We start from the raw sequence: 17,797 nt of genomic DNA on the forward strand, positions 1-17,797 counted from the left end.
GCTTGCCAGCAGATGATGGCTGTGATAGTCAGCCATCATCTGCCTCTATAAGCTGCGATGGCTGTGATTATCAGCCATCATCTGCCTCTATAAGCTGCAAGTGTAGTGAAGCTCTGCCTGTGGCTGTTAACCTGTTAAATACCGCTGTCAGTCTGAGACAGCGACATTTAAAGCATGCTGGCAAGGGGAAATGCCGTTCTATGCACCCATCGGCACTCCTGTCACTTTATCGCAGGACGCCTATGGGTTGCCATGATGGACAGGGGTCTGCTGAAGATATTATGATAGTACTCTTGTGATAGCCAAATAAAATAAAATTAATCCGATTGGTAAATGTTGTAGCGAGAAGAAAAATCAAAGCATCAGAATTGTGATTTTTTTTCAGCCACCGCAACAACACAAAAAAACGTAATAACAGGTGATCAAACCATCATATCTACCCCAAAATTATATTAATAAAAGAATCAGCTTGGGCACAAAAAACAAGCCCTTATACAGCTCCGGAAAATTGCCAGAAATTTAAAATGTTATGGGTCTCAGAGCGGAAAATGGTATCACAAGCCAAATATTTTCATTTTTTTTTTTTTTTACAAATTTCTGAATTTTTTTTCACTATTTAAATAAAACAAAATCTATGCATGTGTGGTATCTCCGTAATCATACTGACCTGGAGAATCATACTGCCAGGTCTTTTTTACTGTAAAATGAATGCTGTAAATAAAAAAGCCAAAAACTATTGTGGAATTGTGATTTTTTTTGCTATTTCCCCACACTTGGAATTTTTTTCCTGCTTTCCAGTGCATCACATGATAAATTGGAAGGTGTCATTCAAAAGTATAACACGACCTGCAAATAAGCAAGCCCTCACACAGCTATGTTGATGGAAAAATAAAAAGTTATGGCTATGGGGGATTTGAGGCTGCAACATTACAGTAAATACTGTATACATACACAAATATACAGTACATATATATCTATTGTAGGATGGCTGCTGGACACATAGTTGATGAGAAGTTTGTATCACAGAGGTGGTTGTCCTCTGTGATGTAAACCTGCAGTAATGCTCTAGTACACAAAGTAGAAAGAGGTTTGTAGGACATCTAGGCCAGGTTTTCAGGGAGCCGGAAAGATGGGCGGGTCTGGCTGCCCACATACACCACCCCTAGGTGTGGTTCACATGGTAAAATGGGGCTTGTTTGTCTCACACATGTCTGTGTGTCCAGGTGTGCAGACCTCCAGGATTGTTTGTCTTTACTAAAGGACTAAGAAACTGGACTCTAACCTGAGGGGGCGAACACGCACTTCTGTATGGATTTTTTACTGTATGCTTCAATTTGTGCCAGAAAAAGGCTGCATTTAAGTTTTCTTGTGATGCAGTTTCTGGGGAGTGAAATAAATCAGCTGGACTTCTAAAAATAAACAGTTCCTGTGATATCTCATCCCACATCCAAGTGAGCAGCATTGTTAAATTTGGTATTAGAAGTGCGGGCAGCGTTCCCATGAAACACATGTGACTGCTACAAAAGTACTGCATGTCTTTGGTGAAGGCAGCTTTAAGACAGAAAGCAACGTCAGACAGCATGGAAGAGCTGATTAAACATCTGGTGCAAACCCAGCAACAATAACAGCAGGCACAACAAGAAACAAATAAGCTGTTTATACAACAGATCCAGCAGCAGCAGTGTGAACTACTCACAGAGGCAGTTCGTGGTACGATGGCAGCTCAGACTCTAAGATCAGCTGATTATTCTTCTATCCGTAAGGCGGTGAAGAGAGCCTTGCAGAAAATGACTTCGGGTGATGATGACATAGGGGCTTTTTGAACTACTTTTGAAAGGGTCGCCGAAAGTGAGAAACAGGGAGTCATAGAAGGCCTACTATGATTTAATCTTACAGGACGCTAATGAATATGCGAAGTTAAAAATGGAAATTTTGGTGCCCTTAGGGGTGACAATGACTGTCAAGGCACAATGAATCCACCGCTGGGCATATCACCATGGCAAACACCCTCAATCCCACATGTTTGACCTGCTGCATCTCGTCCAGAAATGGTTGCAGCCGGAGTCCTCTACAATTCGCAGATGGTAGAGTGAATTGTAATGGATTGGTTCGTACACTCCATTCCAAGACCGATTCAGATCTGGGTTGCCCCAGAATGCCGATGACCTGGTCGGACTGGTCGAAAGTTATCAGGGGGTTGAGGGTTTCTTGGGCAGTCAACCCACTCCATATTGGGGGTCCCAACAGAGGGCGGAAGATCAAAAGGGGTTGTGGCGTCCAAAGTCCAAAGGGGCGGCAGAGGTCATGCCGAAGGTCTCAGCCTGGGTTGCCATTTGATGTAGATATCATGGCTCAAGTCATATATCCGCCCGTTGTCCCTTGACCACTGAGCAGATGGACTGTAGCATTGGATGACAGTGTTCATACTATGCATATTCGGCCCGCAGTGTGGACTGTTCACCGAGTGAGGGGCCACAAGATTGTTCTGTAAAAGTGAATGGAATGCAAATGACTGGATTACTAGACTCAGGGAGTTTGGTGACTCTTGTGAGGGTCACACTCCCTCTACAACTGATCCCTGGGAAGAAAGTGGGCATCCGCTGCATTCACAGAGATGTTAAAGACTATCTGGTGGCCAGAGTAGTCATTAAGATGGCCCGAGGTACTGAAAACCATGAGGTCGGCATGGGCCAGGATTTATTGCACCCAATTATCATAGGCCGGGACTTTGTGTAGTTTTGGGACTTGTGGGGAAAGGGGAGAGGGCTCACTTGTTCGGATAAGAGATGGGTTGCCCCTAAAGAAGTCACACCATACCCAGAGTCTGACAGGTTTCTGTTTTGTGTAATGGTGAGGGATGAGGAGGTAGTATCCCCTGAGGCTGACATTCCTGAGATAGGGGTGTCTGGAGAAAATTTTGAGTCTGCCAAACATAGAGACCTAACTCTAAAAGAGGCGTTCAATAATGTAAACATTATAAGTGGCATAGCCGTGGGCTGACACGTGTCCGACCACTCAGTTGGATGAGGGAGACAAAGGGGAGAAATACTAGAGTTACACGCTGGTTTCTAGCCCTGCAGGATTTCCACTTCTATGAAGAACATAGAGGGGGGAAGCTACATGGTAATGCCGATGCTCTTTTGAGAATCCCGTGTCTGGTGGTAGAAGGTTGCAAGCCTCGTGGCTTTAGGCAGAGAGGGGAGTTATGTCAGATGGTTGCTGGACACATAGTTGATTGGAAGTATATATCACGGAGGTGGTTGTCCTCTGTGATGTAAACCTGGAGTAATGCTCTAGTACACATAGTAATAAGAGGTTTGTAGGACATCTGGGCCAGGTTTTCAGGCAGTCAGAGAGATGAGTGGGTCTGGCTGCCCACATACACTACCCCTGGGTGTGGTTCACATGGGAAAATGGGACTTATTTGTCTCACACATGTTTGTGTATGGAGGTGTGCAGACCTACAGTATTGTGTGTCTTTACTAAAGGACTAAGAAACTGGACTGTAACCCGAGCAGGTGAACCCACACTACTATGGACTTTTTACTTTATGTCTCACTTTGTGCCAGGAAAGGCTGAATTTAAGTTTTCCTGTGATGTGGTTTATGGGGAGTGAAATAAACCAGCTGGACTTTTAAATAGAAATGATTGCTGTGATACCTCATCCCGCACCCAAGTGAGTAGCATTGTTGCACTATATACACACATATACAGTACATATACACACACATAAAACACAAAGTACATATATATATATGTATATATACAGTACAGACCAAAAGTTTGGACACACCTTCTCATTTAAAGATTTTTCTGTATTTTCATGACTATGAAAATTGTACATTCACACTGAAGGCATCAAAACTATGAATTAACACATGTGGAACTATATACTTAACAAAAAAGTGTGAAACAACTGAAAATATGTCTTATATTCTAGGTTCTTCAAAGTAGCCACCTTTTGCTTTGATGACTGCTTTGCACACTCTTGGCATTCTTGATGAGCTTCAAGAGGTAGACACCGGAAATGGTCTTCCAACAATCTTGAAGGAGTTTCCAGAGATGCTTAGCACTTGTTGGCCCTTTTGCCTTCACTCTGCGGTCCAGCTCACCCCAAACCATCTCGATTGGGTTCAGGTCTGGTGACTGTGGAGGCCAGGTCATCTGGCGTAGCACCTCATCACTTTCCTTCTTGGTCAAATAGCCCTTACACAGCCTGGAGGTGTGTTTGGGGTCATTGTCCTGATGAAAATTAAATGATGGTCCAACTAAACGCAAACCAGATGGAATAGCATGCCCCTGCAAGATGCTGTGGTAGCCATGCTGGTTCAGTATGCCTTCAATTTTGAATAAATCCCCAACAGTGTCACCAGCAAAGCACCCCCACACCATCACACCTCCTCCTCCATGCTTCACGGTGGGAACCAGGCATGTAGAGTCCATCTGTTCACCTTTTCTGCGTCGCACAAAGACACGGTGGTTGGAACCAAAGATCTCAAATTTGAACTCATCAGACCAAAGCACAGATTTCCACTGGTCTAATGTCCATTCCTTGTGTTCTTTAGCCCAAACAAGTCTCTTCTGCTTGTTGCCTGTCCTTAGCAGTGGTTTCCTAGCAGCTATTTTACCATGAAGGCCTGCTGCACAAAGTCTCCTTTTAACAGTTGTTGTAGAGATGTGTCTGCTGCTAGAACTCTGTGTGGCATTGACCTGGTCTCTAATCTGATCTGCTGTTAACCTGCGTTTTCTGAGGCTGGTGACTCGGATAAACTTATCCTCAGAAGCAGAGGTGACTCTTGGTCTTCCTTTCCTGGGGCAGTCCTCATGTGAGCCAGTTTCTTTGTAGCACTTGATGGTTTTTGCAACTGCACTTGGGGACACTTTCAAAGTTTGCCCAATTTTTCGGACTGACTGACCTTCATTTCTTAAAGTAATGAAGGCCACTCATTTTTCTTTACTTAGCTGCTTTTTTCTTGCCATAATACAAATTCTAACAGTCTATTCAGTAGGACTATCAGCTGTGTATCCACCTGACTTCTGCACAACACAACTGATGGTCCCAACCCCATTTATAAGGCAAGAAATCCCACTTATTAAACCTGACAGTCCACACCTGTGAAGTGAAAACCATTTCCGGTGACTACCTCTTGAAGCTCATCAAGAGAATGCCAAGAGTGTGCAAAGCAGTCATTAAAGCAAAAGGTGGCTACTTTGAAAAACCTAGAATATAAGACATATTTTCAGTTGTTTCACACTTTTTTGTTAAGTATATAATTCCACATGTATTAATTCATAGTTTTGATGCCTTCAGTGTGAATGTACAATTTTCAAAGTCATGAAAATACAGAAAAATCTTTAAATGAGAAGGTGTCTCCAAACTTTTGGTCTGTACTGTATATACATACACACACACACAATACAGACACATAGCTTGCACATACACACACAGAGCATACATACACATACAGGTATATACTTACTCTTTTCTGCTTGCAGCTGGATGTCTTCATCAAACAAGGTTACTTCCTAGCAGCAGGGATTTTAGGTCCATTGCTAAAAAAGGTGCTGCACACACCGTCCCAGCACTGATCCTCCTTCACTTTTTCCCATCTCGACTACCGGTAACATTACAACAGAGGAGGGAACGCTGAAGCTGATATGGAAGAAGCACAGTGCTGTTATCTTCCGAAGTCTTATTCTCTTCATAACTCTGGCCCCACCCACTTCTTCTCATTGTTTTTTTGCAGTTTCACTGCTTGATTTCATTGTTTGGGTGCTATAGATAGTGAGCATTGCTTGGAAGTCTGAATCTGGTGCTGCCTCTGAGTAAGGTATGTAAATTAGCCATGCTAGCCCTGAGCATAAGCTTGGGAACCAACACAGGGGGCAAATGCATAGCTCTCAACCATCTTGGATTCAGCGGGACTGTCGTTATTTGAGTGCTCAGTCCCGCCATGTCAGGGATTTATCCCGGCTTCTAATACCTCTCTCTGACATCTTCACCGCTCTGTAGCTACTCCTCCTCGGGGGCAGGGCTGCATATCTCTGCTCAATGCATAAACTAAATGATCCCCTTCTTGTCTTGTGATCTGCTCTCCCCAAGACTTAACCTGACAATCACATGTTCGCAGGTATTAACTCAAGCATTGAGCCACAGCCCATAATGATGTAGATAGGAGAAATTGGTACTCTTGAGCTGTATTGCAGGCAGTGAATTCAGAAGCAGATTATAAATAGAGATACATTGTATACAGCAGTGTATTTCTATGTATTTGTATTCAACAGGTGAAGAAAAAGTCTGATTATTTTTGTTCCTATAATACTACTAAAAATAATGAAAATAAATTACAAAAAAGTAATTTTCTTATTTTTGTGAGTCTCCCCTGTATTTGAACCGATAACCTCTATAATTGTAGGCAGGAGCTAAAGGTATTGAGCCACAAGTTCTGGTGATGCCACAGTTAGAATTCTGTGTATTTGATCTGCATTGCAGTCACGAACCGCACAGGCAGATTATACTGAGACATAGAGATACATTGTATATAACATTGTATTTTTATGTCTCTGTATTCTAGAGGGAGAATAAAAGAAAGATTTTTTTCTTCTTATAAAATTACTGAAAAATAATGAAAAAAAATTACATAAATGTAATTTTAATGCGATTTATAAAAAATAATAAACATCACAAATCAGCAAATAACATGGAAATATTTAGTGTCCCTGTAATCGTAACAACTAGGGCCCCATACTGGCAACATATTTGGGCCCCCTTGAGACTCGGCTCAGGCTCCACCGCAGCTCCGCCTCCATCTCCCAAACCTTCTACAGACTCACCTCCCACTCTTGGAAAATCTTCACTTCTGCACCACATCTTCACCAATCAGATCCCATTAAACACCGTATCACATACCTAGCCATCAGCTTTTGATTTGGGCAAAAGATTTTTTAAGCCTGCCACCATGACAAGGTAGACTCTTTTGGCAGGACCCTAGTCTACTCTAACCTATTAAACATGTATTAAAATATCTATGTCACGCAAGGTGTGGGAAAGTGCAACACAGAGGGAAGAGGGAAAGGGAGCCCAGACTCTAGGGAAAGGGGGGAGTGGAGACCTCCTAGTCTGGTCTAGTCTCAACCTGTCACAACTACCGTCCCTATATTGGCTCTTCACCAATCGCCGCATGCATGCTTCGCCCTGACTTTCCCTGGCATATGGCTAAGGCTAGGGAAGGAAGGAGATGAGCACTAGTTGATCTCCACTAAACTCTATAGACAATAAGGGTAGACAACCAGGGGGGAAAAGCTTAGCTTTAGACGACTCCAAACAAATATGCACATGGCCTCAAGCTCCAGTGAGTATGAAGTACTGCTCTTGCTAAAGCCTCACAAGTAGTAATAAATATCGCCAGCACCTCCCTCTCAGACACACCAGGTATTTATACACCCAGGCCAGGGAGCCAATTAGCCAGATGGAAGTAGCTGCTGGGTCCTAGAGACAACCAGCCTCTAATAAGAAGTCTGTAATGCCAAACGTAGAGATCTCCTGCAACCAACTGCAGGGTGACTGTCTGTCACCTCTGACACACCCGTGACAATCTAATACTCTTTTTAGGTATATTTTTATTTATTTTTCTTTAAGGGAATGTGTCACATACATTTTATAAAATGACCAATAATACCACATACAAGGGACAAACACTGTCACAACAAGACCAGAACACATATTACCATCACATAGTGACTGAAGAATACCACATTCAAGGGAGAAATACCATCACACCATGACCTTAACCACATATTATAACAACATAGTGACCGAATAATACCACATACAAGGAACAAATACCACCACACCATGATCAGATCACATATTACCACCATATAGTGACCAAATACTAAATGACTGATCATTAATAAATAAACACAATACTAATATTACCATAAGTGCCATTATACACAGGAGCTCTGTACATAGTGTATAGAATAAGTGTACAGATAATACAGGGACTCACCAGTGACATTATACACAGGAGTTCTGTATATAGTGTATAGTGTACAGGTAATAAAGGGATCACTGGTAATATTATACACTGGAGCTCTGTATAAAGTGTATAGTGTACAGGTAATACAGTGATCACTGGTGACATTATGCACAAGAGCTTTGTATATAGTATATAATGTATCGTGCAAGTGTACAGGTAATGCAGTGATCAGCAGTGGCATTATACACAGGAGCTCTGTATATAGTATACAGGTAATACAGGGATCACTAGTAACATTTTACACAAGAGCTCTGTATATAATGTATAGTGTACAGACATTATTCATAGGAGCTCTGTATATAGTGTCAGTGTACAGGTAATACAGTGGCACTATACACAGGAGTTCTGTACATAGTATACAGTGTACAGTGTAAGCGTACAGATAACACACTGACTTACCAGTGACATCTCTAGTCTTCGCTTTTCTACTTCAACCATCGCATACCACCATCACTTCTTCCAGCCAGCACTTATCGGCAGAAAATAACACAGATATCTAGAGCACCGCTTCCAGAGCACATTCCCCAATTTTTCCCCAACTTCTGCACTGCGCCAGATGAAGAAAAGAAGCAACATAGTGTTCACCTGCACAGTAACAGGACCACCCCCAGTGAAAACAGTATCCTCAAAAATAAAATACATCACAGCAGTAATAATATCCCTTAATTAGCCCTACAGTAATAATGTCCCACATCCTGGCCCCTTCCTGTAATTTTATCCCCAATTCTGGCCCCATGTGTATTATTCCTGGCCCCATATAATGTCCCATCCTGACTCCATGTGTCTCCATCCTGCCCCCATATTTTCTCCATCCTGCCCCATATGGTCTCCATCGTGCCCCATATGATCTCCCATCTTGCCCCATGTTTCTCCCATCCTGCCCCATGTATCTTCATCCTGCCGCATGTGTCTCCCATCCTGCCCCATGTGTTTCCATCCTGCTCCATATGATCTCCCATCCTGCCCGATATATCTGCATCCTGCCCCATGTGTCTCCATCCTGCCCCATGTATCTCCATCCTGCCCCAATGTATCTCCATCCTGCCCCCATGTATCTCCATCCTGCCCCCATGTGTCTCCATCCTGTCTTCATGTGTCTCCATCCTGCCCTATGTGTCTCCATCCTGTCTCCATGTGTCTCTGTCTTGGCTCCATGTGTCTTCATCCTGCCCAATGTGTCTCAATCCTGCCCCCATGTGTCTCCATTCTACCTCATGTGCCTCCATCCTGCCCCATGTGTCTCCATCCTGCCTAATATGATCTCTTATCCTGCCCCATGTGCCTCCATCCTGCCCCCATATGCCTGCATCCTGCCCCATGTGCCTCCATCTTTCTCCCATATGTCTGCATCCTGCCCCATGTGTCTCCATCCTGCCCCATGTGTCTCCATCCTGCTCCATATGATTCCCCATCCTGCCCCATGTGTCTTCATATTGCCCTAGGTGTCTCTATCCTGCCACAGGTGTGTCCATCCTGCCCCAGGTGTCTACCATCCTTCCCCCTATTTCAGCATTCAGTACAAACAAAAAAAAAGGTTTCTCTATACCTGGCCATGATCCAGCGGCATCCTCTTCCTCATCCATTTGAGGCACTGGCGCATGGCAGTGACGTCATACACCGGCGACGTGCATGCCGGCCTCTGATTGGCTGGCGGCTGTTAACTGTTGCCGTGCAGGAAGTCGGTGAGCAGAAGCAAAAAGAAGGGGAGCCCGGTCCGGGCCTACAAAAATGCAGCAATGGTGCATTAACCAGAGACGACTGTTATTGCATAGTTTGGTGCGGACACCTGCAGAAAACAAAAAACACAATATTTATGCAACGTTGCAACGTGTGAACACGGCTTTACAGACACCAAAAAGCCAGATGTCATATAGTGAAACTACTAAAGATGAGAAAGTTCTGGCTCCTCCAACTGTGAATAAATGAACAAAAAATAAATCCACAGTTCATAACTAGAGATAAGCAGGGCGCACATGTGGCGCCCCTGAGGGTTCAGTCGCCACAGAGGTACTGCACCTCACCCAGAGGTGTGGCATCTCATTCTCTCAGGTAAGGATTGAGTGCTGCCCGGGAACCTAAGACCTGCACCACCTGTTGCATGCGGCCAAAAATGAGCCGCCGCTGCGTAGCAGGTCCTCTGGAGCAGGTGTTAGGGCAGCTGGGTTGGTGCGGCTCTCCACAGGCAGAGCTCAGCTCCAGGGCAGTGCAGATGTAAATGGTGATGCTGCGCATTGTAGTGCAGCAATAACTGACAGAGACAGTGGGGTGCAGTCGTCCGAGTTTACTCACAGTTGTTAAGTTCCTCAGGTTGCACTGTACAGGTGACAGCCTCCCACGCTGCGCTGCCTTCACCAGGCAGGGGTTCAGCACTCCCTCAAGTATCTCAAGAACACTTAACGGCACCCATTTCTGTATGTTCTTTTCTTAGCCGACTTCCCGCGCTGGGTCTCTCCCTACTGCCCTGCGCCCCGCCAAACAAAGTCCCGATCTGGTACCTTGGGATCCCTCTGGGCAACTTGGAGTTCCCGGATCTTACTTGGTGACCTTTTCGGCGGCTTAGGTGCAGATGTGGCGACTGCACCTTGAAAGTGCAGAAGCCTCAGGTTTTTAGCTGAGACCTAAAGTAACTCGGCTAGTCCAGGGACCGGTTCCCTTCTTGCGGCCTGATCTCTCCACCGCCTGGCAGATTCGGGCGTACGGGTGCCGTCCTGCACTCACTGTACCCCCTGGGATCCCTTTTGTTCCTGGAGCTCCTCTCCTGCTCCCACTCCTCTCTCAGTCTTGGGAATGACAGGCCGAGCCTGCCTCCCGAGCAGAGCTCCTGCAGAGCCTCTGCTCCTCTCGTCCTCTCACTCCTCTCCTACAAAGATGGCTCCCCTTTATATACACCTCCGATTCAAGTGCTCCCCTAGTCTGCGTACTCCACCCACACCCACTACATGGTTCCCCCTCACTTTGGTTCCCCTCACTCCAGCCAGGGACGGGGCCAGCAGAAAGCAGTGCATCTTGCCCTTCCAGCCAGTCTGGAGTAATGTAGTGTTGGGTGCAGGTGTTAGGGTCCCGGGCAGCACTCCATCCTTACCTGAGAGAATGAGATGCCACACCTCTTGGTGAGGTGCAGTACCTCTGTGGCGACTGAACCCTCAGGGGCGCCACATACCCCCTTGGTAAAACACAGCACGTCCGCGGGCTGGAACAGAGTAAAAACAGGGTATTTTACAGACATGCAATTTTTAGATGCATCACATATAAGATTATAAACAAACGCTTTCTTCCCTTTATGGGAGGCACTTTTTCATAAACTTTACTGGTTACTTTTATCAAAACATTATAAAACTTTCTTCAAGTATATAAAACATTTTTCATATAAGGCATTCTTCTTAAAGTTACAGTGAGTCCCATAACCAGGTGTCCATCTCACTGGTGAAGATGCAACATGAGTAGCATGAGGGACCTGTCCGAAAACCCTCAACGTAGGGCGTGGCTACAGGGCATAAGTGGCAGGGTACGGGCCTGGGAGCCGACTGCCATGACATCCCACAGAAGATGAAGGTCTGGGCACCGAGTTTTCCCCCATATCCCCCTGGGCGAGTCTCACAGATAACAACGGCCAACCCTGGCTAATCAAAAGCTGCGCCGGGTGGTAAGAGATTCGCGGCCTCCGGTCCAGCCACCAGGTACCACTGACCTGGACCGGAGTCTTGTGAGTCAATCAGCTCATCTTTAGTTCCAACTGTCCCGAATACAGCAGACAGTCCTGGATTTGGGTCTACGCCCTGCAGTCTTGGATGTCTGCTGAATGTCCCATACTATCACCACCCCTCTGACATCTCCTCCTGCCAGGGTAGAAAGAAATGGTAAATGGGCATGGATTGGAGTGTAGCCAGGTGCATGACCAAAATTTGCCACAGCGCCCATAATTTAAATTGTCCTTCTTTCTGTTCTTAAAAAATTGGGAGGTATGGCAAATGACTCCTTGGTCCATGGCCCAGCCTGCTCCTGGTTACATAGCCACAGAGGTTGAAAAAAATTTCAAAAATATATATAGCAATGGACTTTGCTATATATATTTTTGAAATTATTAAGACTATTTTAAGGGACTTTTTGATCCTTTGATGATTTTGGGACTATATTTAAGAGACATGTTACCTGCTGGTGACTCTATACCTGTCTAAGGGACCTCTACTAAGGGCACCTGAAGTGTTTTTGAAGTTTCCTGTGAATGTGTTCTGCTGGGATTACTTCCTGGACCTGGTTCATATAGCCACATAATCTGTGGGGCTGAAGGGGATATTTGCCTTAACACCAGTTGGAACCTCAGAAAGATTTGAATAAGAAAAAGTCCACTGCTTGAAATCATATATATCGTTTGACCAGTATACGTCTCAATTGGCTATTGTCTTTTTAGGATTGCCCTTATTTTTTAAGCAATCATTTTCTCTATGTATTGATTGACTATCTCTATTGACATAAATATTGTGTGTCTGATATATACCTAGTTCGGTAATTAGGACGTTATTGGTCAATGTGTGTGTTTTATTGTGTGTTTGAGTAGGGATATTCAGGGATAGGTGAGGGACAGCCGTCATGGAGCGGGGGCACCACTTGAACCCCTAGGGTGAAAACACTCTGCTTTCAGGTAGGGAGAGCTCCTCTACCAGGGTCATTTAGGGTTAATTGTTGATTGCTATATGTTTATCTCCACCATCCCCTTATTATAAGATATCTCTTCTCAATATGTGTAGTTTGTCCTTATTGTACTATTTGGTACACTATTTTAAATGCTAAATTAAAAGTTACTTTTTAATGGGTATTCTTTCTGCCTTTTGGTTTGTTAGTTAGCTTATATACCCTGTTTTTCCAACAGTTGTTGGGTATTTTTCTGGTAGGTTTCTTGTAACCAGAATATCCAAGTCCTTCTCCTAATCTGTAATTCCGAGTATATTTCTATTTAATGAAAATACAGCAATACCATTACTTTGGCCTTTGTTCATTACTCTACACACGGCAGGTTTAACTAAAACAGCGACAACAATTTAGCAGGCAGAACACACAAGGTAGGCTTAGAATATGTGTACACAACGGTTTTTTAAAAAGTCCTTTAGTGCAGATCGGCTCCAGATCGACTCCAAAAAAAAAGCCTAAAAATCAATAAAAAAACGCTTGTAAAACTCTTCTTATTGATGTCTTTGAAAATTGTTTAATTGTTCAGCATTTACTAATCAGAGAGCTTAAAGGGGTTGTCCAATACTTAGATATTAATGGCATATCCTTATCCTTTGGATAGTCATCAATATCAGGTGTTTTGGGTATTGAGATTTGTCACCCCCATGTTTAGCTGTTAGCAGGTCTCAGGTCAGCCAGAAGTGAAGCAGACCATAGCTCCATACATCATGTAGTGCTTTTTCTCCTGTACAAAGATGCCCGCTCATGTGTTTTGAGTAAAAAATAAGGAGAGGGGCATCGAAGAGCAATTTTGCACCATTTAGACTAAGGCAGTCCCTGTATCACAAGACAAGCATCCAGATTCGCACTTAAATCCTCGTTATTATATTGGTTAGACACAATTTGTATTTTATGAAACCATGTTGGTTGTCAGTTATTTTATTCTCTGCTAAATATTTTTCAGGACATTTCTTATAATGTTCTCAAAAATTTTGCACACCACTGATGTCAAGCATACCAGACGATAGTTGCATGGATAAAATTTCTGAAGGGTCTGGAATATTGGTACAACATCAGTCATCCTCCAATCTTGTGGCCCCGACCCCGGAACAAGAGAGTCTAAGAAGATGTGATAAAGTGGTCTGTCTATTAAGTACTTAGTGTAATGCACACGCCCGGACTGACTTGCGTGTGCGTGATTAGTGATTCCACTGTGCCATGAACCGGAGAGTGCCTGGAGGGGCGTAACTAAGTATCTGCCCGATCCGACCAAGTTCGCACGACGGCATTCGACGCCAGTGCACCAGGGAGGAACCGAGCAGAGGGACCAGGTGCCACTCCAGGTCAGACCCCGGACACGGCTGTTGACTCACACCGGGACCCACACCATACAGGAACAGGCAGGCTAAAGTGCAGGCTGGGTAGAGTCCAGTACAGACTGGGAGACGGGTTCAGAGCCGCAGATGGGGCAATTAAGCAGAGCAAAGCGAAACAGCAGGTGCGGTAGACAAAGCCGAGCAGAGCAGAACCGCAGACGCGGTGGACAAGGCCGAGCAGAGCAAAACCGCAGACGCGGTGGACAAGGCTGAGCAGAGCAAAACCGCAGACGCGGTGGACAGGGCTGAGCAGAGCGAAACCGCAGACACGGTAGACAAGGCTGAGCAGAGCGAAACCGCAGACGCGGTAGACAAGGCTGAGCAGAGCGAAACCGCAGACGCGGTAGACAAGGCTGAGCAGAGCAAAACCGCAGATGCGGTAGACAATGCTGAGCAGAGCGAAACCGCAGACACGGTAGACAAGGCTGAGCAGAATGAAACCGCAGACGCGGTGGACAAGGCTGAGCAGAGCGAAACCGCAGACGCGGTAAACAAGGCTGAGCAGAGCGAAAACGCAGACGCGGTAGACAAGGCTGAGCAGAGCGAAACCGCAGACGCGGTAGACAAGGCTGAGCAGAGCGAAACTGCAGACGCGGTAGACAAGGCTGAGCAGAGCGAAACCGCAGACGCGGTAGACAAGGCTGAGCAGAGCGAAACCGCAGATGCGGTAGACAAGGCTGAGCAGAGCGAAACCGCAGACGCGGTAGACAAGGCTGAGCAGAGCGAAACTGCAGATGCGGTAGACAAGGCTGAGCAGAGCGAAACCGCAGACGCGGTAGACAAGGATAAGCAGAGCGAAACTGCAGACGCGGTAGACAAGGCTGAGCAGAGCGAAACCGCAGATGCGGTAGACAAGGCTGAACAGAGCAAAACCGCAGATGCGGTGGACAAGGCCGAGCAGAGCAAAACCGCAGACGCGGTGGACAAGACTGAGCAGAGCAAAACCGCAAGTGCGGTGGACAAGGCTAAGCGGGCAGGAACCGCCGAAGCCGTAAGTAAGACAGGACAGAGATAAATCGCCGAAGCGGTAAACAAAGATAAAGCAAAGGGGACAGGGCTCTGTTCACACGGAACAGACTGGAAAAGAAAGGCAGAACCAGATACACACAAGGTACTTGCAAAGAAGTAGCGAAAGGACTCCAACTCACAAACCGAAGTACAATGACGAGTAGAAGTTAGGTGCAGGTTCAGACTCTACAGAAAAAGGGAGCAAACGGACATAAAGACAAAACAGGTAAGAAGCTAGGAGACAGTTCAGACAAGAACAGTTACTGCAACAAAATGCAGGAACGAGCCTAGGTAAAGCCAAGTGCTGGTTCAGACACTGCAGAAAAAGGGAACAAACGGACATAAAGACAAAACAGGTAGGAAGCTAGGAGACAGTTCAGACAGGAACTGTACTGCAACAAATACAAGAGCGAGTCTGGTTATGCGGCCCCCAGAGGGCGAGATGAACAGGCTAGGAGCGTGTTCAGACAGGCCTGGAAATACAGCCTCCAGGAAGGCAGACAGACAGCTGGCTAGAGTACACAGACAGGACACAGTTCAGACACGGGAACTGATACCGCAAGGCAGGAAAAATAGACAGGACCTGGCACATCAGTGACAAGAAGCCAACTGACAGAACAAGATGCTCAGGCATGGATTCCAAGGAGGAGCTGGTTTAAATACCAGGTGACAGACAGCAATAGGCTGAGGACGCATTAGGGGTGTGTCTGCAGCAGCTACAAGAAACAGGAAGTTCAGCTGGCGTCGCCCTAAGCAGCCAGAGCAGAGCAAAGCAGACAGTATAGAAAGAAGCCAGAGTGGCAGTCTGGACTGGAAATCAAGTGCGCGCTCTTGCACAGTGGGAGATGGACCACTATACAAGGACGCCGCCTGGTATGTTACACTTAGCTTAACTCCCTCAATATCCATGGATGAATCTCATCTGGCTTTTTAAATATTTAATTTGCTCTGACGCTGCTGTACTTCTTCTTGTGTTGTTAGGTATATTTGATGGTGAACATTGATTACTGTCTTCCTCAATATTACCTGGCACAGGAAGTTCATTGGTAAATACGGATGAAAAGTATGTATTTAATATCTCAGCTTTTTCTTTATCCTCTACTGTTACATTACTATGATTATCTTTTGAAGGATGGATACCATTGGATTTATTCTTTATAACATAATATATTTAAAGTTACTTTGGATTTATTTAAATGCCTTTGGCCATTTCTTTCATTAACAATAATGGTTACTTTTTATTATGGAACATTTGGTTTTTAGAGGGTATAAACATTTTACAAAATTATAGTAATATATCTTTAAATACTCCCCATTTATGTTCGGTATCCTCATTCATCAGAACATAATCCCAATCTACAAGATTAAGTTTTTCCCTTAGGCTATGTTCACACGTTCTGTATTTGGTCAGTATTTACGCCAGAATTTGTAAGCCAATCCAGGAGAGTGTAAAAATGTAGAAGTGGTGCACAAGTTATATTATACTTTCCCTTTGATTGTTCCACTCCTGATTTTGGCTTACAAATACTGATGTAAAATACTGACCAAATACTGACCGTGTGAACATAGTCTCAGTCGATGGATTCTAACCTTTATAAAGCTCCAGTTTTCAGTATTTCCCTTTTGTAATGTTTTGTTGAATGTTAATTTGAAACTTACTATGGTTGCTGTTGCTTAAGTGCTCATGGACATGTAGATCCGATATTGCATCTGGTCTATTTGACCAGATCCAACAAATGATCTCCTCTGGTTGGTTCGTCAACCAGCTGAGAGTAGAAGTTGTCTTGAAATGTGGATAAAAGTCATAGCTTTTTAGCACAACCAGCAGACTTTATCTCACATTGAGTGTATGGATTAATAAAGGGAATCTGTCAGCAGGTTTTTGCTTTGTAATCAGAGAGCAGCATAATGTAGAGGCAAAGACACTGATTCCAGCAATGCATCACTTATTGGTCTGCTTAGTGTTGCTTTCATAAAATCATTGTTTTGGAAGTAGGAGACAATCACTATTGGACTGCTTGGCTTGCTGGCAGATAGTCCAACCACACCTCCATCAGTGATTGACAGCTTTCTGCCTATGAACAATGTAAACAGAAAGTGATCAATCAGTGTGTATGGGTGGGGTTATACAGGGCTCAGCATTCAGAGAACTGATAGATCTGCAACAGATAAAACAGTTATTTTATCAAACCTACAGCAAGAAGCTCAGTAAGTGACACATTGCTGGAATCAGAGTCTCTGCCTCTAAATCAAACTGCTCTCAGATAGGGTAGTAAAAACCTTGTGACAGATTCCCTTGAAAATCCCCCATAATAGTGACCATATTATTTATTTGCAGACTTTTTCATTTGTTATAACAACACAAGTCTTAAACCAAAAATAGCTATACTCTAGCACTTCAGACAACTGTTAAACAGCACAAAAAATGGGAAAAGGTGTGAACCGAAGTTAAGGATAAATTGAGCTGTACAATGGAAAAATTTTCATTTAAATCTTTATTGAACATGTGAAAATATTAAAAACATGTAAGAAGGTGCCTCACAGGAGGAACACAAATGTAGCCAGAATAGCCAGAATATAAATTTATAACAAATACTGGTGACCAATCAGATAGGAAATAGCTCAGTATCCAAGGGGAATTAAAAACATGTGTCCACATTTGAATATGCATGTGTTTCCACTAGGGAGAGAAAATCACTTCAATGT

Source organism: Phyllobates terribilis, unplaced genomic scaffold (genome assembly GCF_046119375.1).
Source record: "Phyllobates terribilis strain yellow unplaced genomic scaffold, ASM4611937v1 Scaffold_3__8_contigs__length_932513732, whole genome shotgun sequence".
Classification (NCBI taxonomy): Eukaryota; Metazoa; Chordata; class Amphibia; order Anura; family Dendrobatidae; genus Phyllobates; species Phyllobates terribilis.